The sequence below is a fragment of the Rhinopithecus bieti genome, unplaced genomic scaffold, assembly GCF_001698545.2.
Source record: "Rhinopithecus bieti isolate Rb0 unplaced genomic scaffold, ASM169854v2 scaffold_9997, whole genome shotgun sequence".
In the NCBI taxonomy this organism is placed as follows: domain Eukaryota; kingdom Metazoa; phylum Chordata; class Mammalia; order Primates; family Cercopithecidae; genus Rhinopithecus; species Rhinopithecus bieti.
The window spans coordinates 703,587-712,511 of NW_016806398.1; positions in this window are offsets into that span (position 1 = coordinate 703,587).

Here is an 8,925-nt window from a genome sequence, read left to right on the forward strand (position 1 = left end):
ATGTGCATCCAAATATCTAGGCGTATCAGAGTTGTGGTTTTGTGAAACTAATTGCTTAGGATGAAGCTACTTTTACTGGAGTCTATTTAACAAAAAATATTCAAAAATTGAAACATTAAAAAGACAGATTTGGAAAAAGTTGTTAAGAATGAGTGAAGTGTGGGAAACTCTGTTCTGGGCCAGGCTGCTCTCTGTATTTTACAATGAATGGCTGCAGGCTACAGGAAGCAAGATTTCTCAGAAAGCCTTAGTCAATGTGTCGGTCACCTCCCATTGTATTTGCCAGCTCCTGCTGACACCATCATCCCCTCACTGAAAGTCCCTGCAGCTAGAAATCTAGAAAGAAGTCCTTCTCCTAACCTCATTAGCCAAGTCTTGGTGATTTTAGTTCTTCAGCAGCCATTCCTCCCCAGTGTGATTGCCCCTAATGCTTACATTCACATTCCCCATCCCTAATCTCACAACAGCATCTTAACTGGCCTTCCTAACTCTAATCTCACAAGCATTCCTGGAAAATCCCCAGACAGCCATGTTACTATCTGTGGTAGGCTAAAATGTCCCCCGCTAAAGCCCAAATTCTAATCCCCAGAACTTGCAAATATGTTACTTTACATGGCAAAAGGGACTTTGCCAATGTAATTAAATTAAGGATCTTGAGATGGGAAGATTGTCCTGGACTATCTGGGACAAATGTTCTTGTGAGAGAGATGCAGTAGAGTCAGAGGCAGACACGAAGATGTGGCAACAGAAGCAGAATTCGGAATATGCTTGGCCACCAGCCAGGGAATACAGAGAACCTCTAGAAGCTGAGAAAGGTAAGGCTTCCCCAAAACCAGAGGAATGCAGTCTGCCTACCCATGTTACACATCTGATCTCCAGCACTGTGAGTCTGTGTTGTTTCAGACCACTAAGTTTCATGTTGTGTGGCAGCAATAGAAAATGAACACACTCTCCTGTCCAAAGCCCCTCTTTTTTCTTGCCCCAAATCCAGCTTCTTAATCATTAAGTCACTCTTCACAATGGAGCCTCCCAACTTTCCAACCTTATTTTTTGACCTCCAACCCCAAAATTAATATCAATAGCTAATATTTATTTTGTACTTAACTATATGCCAAACACTAAATCAAAATGTGTGTGTATATATATCAAATATATATTACATATATGTATTGACTCATTAAATTCTGACAACATACAAGATAGGAATTATTATTATCCTCCTTACAGATAAGAAAACTTGAAAAAAGTACACAACTTACTTAAGGTCCAGAATTACTAGCAGTGAGGGAAAGATGTAAATTCATACCAGTTTGATTTCAGCATCTCTGTTATTAAACGGTATGTTACATCTCAACCTTGGAGTTTTCAGACAACATCCTGACTCTTTCATATTCCTAGAAACTCTGTAGACAAGAATGAAGCCACGATATAGAATCAAGAGAAACTGAGTAAAATAGAGGAATGAGGACTCTTAAAAAGAGGGGCTTTAGGAATACTAGAAGCAAAGTGAGATGGCTCAAAGCTGATGAAGACTGGGTGAACCAACATTGGACATATGCTGGATTACTTCCTTTACGGGGCCCTGGACATTCTTGTTGGGCCAGGAGAAGAATATTAAAGGGGAGGTATGGAGATAGACATAGCCAACTGAGCACACTTAGTGCCCAAGAATAAATTCTTCTATCTTCAATTCCATTCTTCTGCCTCCACTTTTTAGAGAATACTCAATAAGACTGATGTGACTTTCCCCATATTACTTGAAAATGAACAGTTTAAGAAAGAGAGAAAAGTAAGCCAAGAGCCAGAGGATGCCACATGGTGTGGTGATGATCAGAACTAACTCACAAACCAGACAACCTGGGATTAGTACCATAGCTGACTTTTTCATTCACATTTTTCTTGTTTCTAAAACTCATGTTCTTATCCTAATTCCATGAATATTTAACAGACAAAGCATGTTAACTCAGCTAACCAGAATGAAAAGGATAGAAACTTCCTCTTACCTATCTTAGCTCTATAGATGATCAGAATAAAAAATCTGATCTGACTATTTGAGGTCACAAGAATGATGAGCAGAGTTTTAAGTCAGTGAGGGATACAGTCCAAGCCAGGTTCATATTGTGGTTCATTCTGCATATCTAAACAAGTTTACCCAACCTTGGGTATGACTCATTTGCTGAAGGAGACATATATCTACCTCTGACTCAATAGAAAAGAAGTAACTCCAAGTAATTTCCTTAATTGGGCAAAGTCTAGGTAATTTGAAGGGGAAAGCATTCCCCAACCTCATGGTTATCAACAGCCTCAGTCTCATATCTTCAGTGTCTTCCCTATATCTTTGTCCATTTTCCACAGAGCTATTAAAGTGAACTCTTTAATATGAAAATGTTTACTGGTAGCTTGCCTCAATATCCATCCTTCAGTCCTAGCAGAAAACCACAAAGCCTGATTTTTTATATGGGCTCTTGACCATCCAGAACAAAGACTGTATTTCCCAACCTTTAATGCAGTTGAGTGTAGACATGTAACTAAGTTCTGATGTATAAGGTAAAAGCAGAAGTGTCTTGTGCAAGCTTCTAAGGACGTTCCTTAAAAGAACACAGGTACCTCTGTGTAACTCTCTTCTTATTTACCATTGTTTCCACCTTGTTGCCATGATTATAGGTTTGGAATGTGAGTCTGAAGGTCACATATGGGGATGGTTGAAAAAATACTGAATTCCTAAACAGCCATCATATTAATCCTTGTAATGCTAGACTTTTACATGAAAAACAAACTCCTACTGTTTTTAGGCCAGTATTAACTTAGAGTTTTACATTACTAGTAATCAAACCCAATCCTAAACAATACGTCAATACATGCATTTTTTTGGTTTAAAACTGATCCATGGTTCCCAATTGCCCTCAGAGAACAATTCTAACTCCCTTAGTAAAACCTATAAGGTCCTTGTAACCTGTGTATTTAACATCATCTTTTCAGCTTCCCTGCTTATATTTTAACAAATTAACAATACCTAATGATCTGTATTTCCCTAATATTCCACAATTCCATAATTTGTTCTGTTTTCACTTCTCTAAACAGACTATCAACTTCTGCTTTGAATTCCATCCTCACCTGTTTGATAGAAAAGTGTCACCTCTTCTGACAAACCATCTCTTATCCTTTAGACAAACTGATGCACTCCTTTTACTCTATTCCAATTATACCTGATCAATCATCCATCTAACAATTGCTTCAACATAAATGAGGGGTTTGTTTGTATTTCTGACTCCACCACTACACTGTTTTCTTAAAAGAATAGAGTAATGTCATGCTCAACTTTGAAACTGCATATACTGCCAGACACATAATAAATGCTCAATAAATTATTTTAAGTGAATAAATAATACTAATCATGCAGCCATCTTGTATTGTTAATCAGATGCCTCAGTATAACTTCACTGATTCTTTAAACTATGTCTTTGGAGCCTGTCTTGATGGGAATTCAGGCTGTGCCATCTAAAAGCCATATCCTTAGGCAACCCTCTTTCCATTTCTGAGTATCAGCTTCTTCTTCTTTAAAACAGAAGACCTACTTCATGGTATGTTAGGGCTATTAATATAATTAAGTACATAGAACATCTAGGCTAACCTAATATTAACCTGCAATCAATGGCATCATCATTTTTATCCTCTAGGAAAGCTCACATGGCTTAGAAAATTCAATCCAAAACTGCCAGGATTTAAAACATAAGCGATGCAAGGACTCCATATGAAGAAGCTCAAGGGAAAACCAGTGTCATAGGCAGCCTTACATAATGGAATGAGTACCAGCCTGGGCATTCTGATCTGTGATAAAACCCTGAGGGAATCATTAGATTGCTATGACATCATGAGGAAGTCACTTCTACCCCCAAACCTTAGTGCCCCCATGTGTATAGGGTTGAAAGTGCTCAGATGATGTTGAACCCGTATGTATCCTAACTCTGAAGTGCACTTCCTTTGGCCCCACTTCACCACTTTCATCTCACTAAACCACACAAATTTTGCCCTTAGATGGACTGCTCTGACCAAACACCCCACAGCCTCTACTCACCCACTGACCTATGGGAAGCAGGGTGAGTTCACTGCACCTTCAGATTTTAGCCTGATGATGCATGTTTGTGTAGAGTGGATGATTGGTTTCATATGGCCAAAGGATCCGGCAGCTGGAGACATCTGCTTACACTTAGCACACAGACAAACTTTCCACACTCAGGAGTCAGTGTGCTCCTGACCTGACTGTGGAAAGCAGGGTTCAGTCCCTCTAGGCTGTATAATTGGGAGCCTTAGACTTGTGCCCTGGACTCTCATGTCAGGAAGAATAACCTAGATATGAAACATTTGAAATAAGAAGCAGATCTCTGGTGTCTCTATGGATACAGATAAATTGCCTATGGAAATGGGGCAGAGTTGGACAGGAGGCAACATATTACACTGATGAGGATGATTAAGGAAGATCCTAAAGGACACTTTGTCCCCAGAAGGAAGTCCATGCCGCAGGAACACTGACCCACATAGAAAAGGATGACTGTCTCAGAAATAGCTTCAGTGTATGGCTCACGCTAATAATGGAAAGAAACTACTCATTCTGCGTAATACTGCCCTATAGACCCGTATTTTTGCTTCACTCCAGTAGACAACATGCATAGGTGAAGGAGCACTGGTCTTGGAATTATTGGACCCAGATCCCACTGCCAAGTCTCTCATTCACCCTGTGTGTCCTTGGACAAGTCCTGCTGCTTCTCTGAGCAACAACTACCTTATCCCAAAAAGAATGCCACATGGGATCTCATAAGATTCTCCATGTAAGTGTTTTGTCTAAAATGAAATATTCTCCAGATGTCAGGAGCTGTTGTTACTATCCAAAGCATATCTCAAGATCATAAAGATAAAGGGAATGTATTTAATTTTTCCAACCAGAATAGAAATTATTTTGCAGATCCTCTAAGAGATGGCTGTCCATTTTTTACATCAGCATCTCATCTTCAGGGATAGGTGGCCACAGCCATACAGAAAAGTTCGTTCTGTTCTCCCTGGTGGTCATAAAGTCCTGTCAAAGTTCTCTTCTTCCCCTCATGGGAGAGCCCCCAGTCTGCTTTCTCTTCTCTGGAGCCAGGAGAACAAATGTGCTTCCTCTTTCACAGGAAGTATCTGCTGATATGTGGAAACTGCAATAGGAGAGAAAAGGCATAGACTTTGTCTGCCTTTAGTCCTAAGTTCACATCCTGCTTTTCTACTCTGCATCTGTGTGACTTTGAGAGTGTTGAGTAAACACAGTTAACCTCAGTGTTCCCAACTGTAAAAGGGGATAATAAAACAGACATAGTGTGGGGATGGTAAGGATTTAGTGAAACGATGTATAAAGAGCCTACGACCATGCCTAGCTTACAGCAGATCTTGAGTAGATAATAACTATTAAGACATTGCTCTGTTGTCTTTACTGACTTACTTTAGTGGTTATTACTGACATTCCTTATATTTAATAACATGGTTCGGTAAATGTTCAAATGGGCCCAAACACAGCTTGGTTTGGATCATTGGCAAACCAACGCCTTGAACATTTGCTAAGCATCTTCTCTGTCTCAGGCACTACACCAGGCACCGCTGGGGATTCAAAACAGAAGTGTTCCCTTCATGAATGAGAAACAATGTCACACAATGGTCGTGTTTCCAAAGTCATTGATATGTAATAAAAATTTACACATAGCTTGGAAATATAATGGAGACCTTTTCATCATTGAAGAGGTTTTTTTTTTTCCTTTTCTTTCAAAATTATCTGCAAGGTTTCATGTTGAGGTCATTCACCGGACCTACAAAAGGTCCATGAAAGGGATACTTACACCTTAAGGACCAAAATACAAAGAATTAAGTGGCTTCTCACCCTCCAGAACATTTACTCTTGGCCTCACTCTCATGCCATAATTATTGCAAAAAATTGCTATAGAATTCTACTCACCCCATAGGAGCCCAATGCAACTTCCATAATCTTAGTGAAACACCTTCAATTTAAATTACATACATAGTTCCTCAGAGCTACTAGCATCAAATCCAAGTTCATTATAGTGTCCCCCAGGCCTCTCAAAACTGTATCCCAAATACTCTGAGTCTCACTCTTGGCCATTCTTTCCTTCTCCATACCTACCCCACTGCCTGACCAAACATGTCGTCTGGACTCCAGTCGTGCCAATTTTCTGCAATTCCCTGAGTGAGTCTTGCTTTTCCACCCGTCTGTGCCTCTGCCCAGGCTTGTACAATTCCCTCTGCTTGGAAAACCTCTTTCTTCCTTCTATGCCTGCATAACCTCCACACGTTCTTCTTCTCTAGGATGAACATAATCATCAGTGTTTCTGAGAAACTGTTACCAGATGCTCTAATCCAATTTGGGATCATTTCCCCAATCCCAAAACATCTAACCCTTGCCTTCATCCCACACTTACCCTACTTTTAAAAAATAACTATCTATTTCCTCATCTGTGGCTGTGCTGTGAGCTTTTTGGGAACAGAGGACATGCCTGATTCATCTTTGTGTCATTCACAGAGCTCCATAAAAGCCTCTTGGATGCACGGACAGAAGCCTGGATAGATAGATGCATGAGTAGGTTCCAGACCCATAAGCCAAGGACACGGCATCTCTTTCCTTGGAACCAGACCCATAAGCCAAGGACATGGCATCTCTTTCTTTGGAATAATGATTGCATAAGACCCTAAATAAATCACCTAATACTCTTTGAAATGGCTTGGCCCTAGTCATCAGGAAGCCCAAAATGGTTGGAATTGGCCTGTGAATTGCCCAATTCACTTTATACTCTTTAAAACAGAAACAATCGATGATACCTTTTATTTTTTATTCAGTCTAGACATTCCAAAAACTCAACATGACAAAGGGTTCTTTCCCACTTACTTTACACTATAATAGCTAATCCTAGCCATATTCAAAATTCTGCTCTATGGTAATTGTTTTCAAGCAACTAAAATTCTGTTGGGGAAAAAAGAAAAAACAAGGAATATAATGCACAGAGAGAGGAATATGGCTTAATCTTCAGTCTTTTATGGGAATATAATACAGTTTCTCAGACCCAAAGGTAACTGAACTCCAACATTCAGTCTTCCCATGATTTTTTATTGGCTGCTGCTGAACTCATCAATTTTTCCTCAATCTTTTGTGGGAGTCAGATCTTAACCAAGCCTACATACTTTTGTGTTGAAAATGTCGTAATTGTTTCACCAGGTATAACTGATTTTTGGTGTGTGGACACCAAAGACTCATGTCTCAAACACACACAAACTTCTGTCTGGTTGGGTTCTCTATTTTTATGAACACCACCTCCATGGCTCTCTAAACCCGGCAAAACATTATTAACTTAAAGCCTCCAAATCCTCTTTGTTTATACAACTTAAGCTGACCTTTTCTTGCTCTCTCTGATCTGGGAAAGGATTTGATCAACACACACACACACACACACATACCCCCCACACACACACCCCACACACACACACCTCAAGATAGTCATGGCATGTTTCACACTACCCAATAAAGACAATCATGTTTTCCTGTATTTAGAAAATGCTAATTACAAAGCTATCTTCGCTGCAGACACAAAGTTGATATCTGCCTCCACACTTGATTCCTGCCTCCACTCAAAGATATTCTCTGTTTAAAGTACCTTATCCACAAAAGCACCCTTTTAGTCTACATCCCTTTTCCCTGTTTTAGTTTGCTTTATTGCACTTACTAAAAATCCATGAGAGTAGGAACTCTGGCAATTGTGTTTATTGTCACATCTCCTCAGCCTACAATTCCTGGCACATAGTAGCTGATAGATGATTGATAGATAGATAGATAGATAGATAGATAGATAGATAGATAGATAGATAATATACAGACGTAGAAATTGAGATACTGGAAATACACATAAGACAGAGAGATACACATAGAGATAGAGATAAATTCTTACCTGGCTTAGCTGCGCTTCAGTTCCTTTGTGTTTGTTTTGTTTTCTTTTGTTTTGTTTTGAGATGGAGTTTCGCTCTTTTCACCCAGGCTGGAGTGTAGTGGCATGACCTCGGCTGACCGCAACCTCCGCCTCCTGGGTTCAGCAATTCTCCTGCCTCAGCCTCCAGAGTCACTGGGATTACAGGCACCTGTCACCACTCACGACTAGCATTGTGGCCTTGGAAAAGAGACTTAATGCCTCTCAGTGTCTCCTTTTTCTCTTCTCAATTCCCCACAGCAACCCACATGGCTTTACATAACCTGCCCCCTGCTGACCTCATCAACCTCCCTCCTGTCCTTTTCCCCACTATCACCAGTCATATGGATCTTATTTTACCTTCTAGAGCTGGCCAACACCTTGGAGCTTGCCCTGGGACAATCTTCACATCTCTTTGTACCTGGAAACTCATCATCTAGAAGGAGAGGACTTCCCTTCATATCCTGACTGAAGATCTCCATTCCCCTGAGATTAGTCTTTCTCATCACTTTGTTTAAATTTCTAACAGAATCATGCAACTGTCAATGCTTCCAACCCCATTGGATTGTAAGCATCAGGGCTGGAGGAATGTACATCTTAACCAACTTTTTTGAATCCCAGGGACTTAAAATCATGTCTGGCACATAATTTGCAATGAGTATCTGTTGAATTAATAAATGTATATGAAGATGATAATAACTAATTAGAGTTGCTAAAAAGATTAAACAAAGTCTTTTCAGAATTAGGGGAGCTACGGAGGTAGTATCCATTAAAATAAATTTCTCTGCAGTGTGGCTATAATATGGTAAATGATGTGCTTAAAAATGCTAACTGTTAAAAATAGATTATTTGTGTTATTATCATTTGTCCATTAATGTCTCTGGTTATATTTGGCTACTTAGCACAAATAATTATCCATATTTAAAATAGAAAA